Consider the following 561-nt stretch of genomic DNA (forward strand, 5'->3'; position numbering starts at 1 on the left):
TCCTGGAAATGGCTAAATGCATATCTGTCTGCCAATCTTGAAGTGCTGAATGAGTTCCTTATTTTGCTTTGCTTATGTGCTTGTGGCTTTACCTATTACACTCTTTTTATTTAGATGGCCATTTTCTTTTACCCTTCTTATTCTGTTCTCCATCCTCCTGTGAGGGAGTGACCAAGCGCCTGTGTGGGACCCAGCTGCCTACCAGGAATTGCCCAGAAACACCCACGTAAATTACAGATTTGTCTGGCATAAATTTGCATAGAAAAATACATGGAAGCAAACCGACACGAGACTCGCAGTATAAATGAGGCTTGCCTCTTCTTGTCTCGCCCCCTATTTCCATCTACGTAACGAAACAGCCGCAGCCAGGATCAGTCTGTATCTTTGGATAGCTGCATCTGGCTGGGACAAGGCTTTATGTCATCGAAAAAGCCGGTGCCCGGGTTTCTCTAGCGGACACCCTGCTCGGGGTTGCCTATGGATGTTCGGCGGCTTTGAGGCCCGGCAGCCCGTGAGCACAGATCCAGCAGCTCCCGCAGCTCCCTCAGGGCCCCGCCAAGG

This window comes from Corapipo altera, unplaced genomic scaffold (genome assembly GCF_003945725.1).
Source record: "Corapipo altera isolate COAL_440 unplaced genomic scaffold, ASM394572v1 61411, whole genome shotgun sequence".
NCBI lineage: Eukaryota > Metazoa > Chordata > Aves > Passeriformes > Pipridae > Corapipo > Corapipo altera.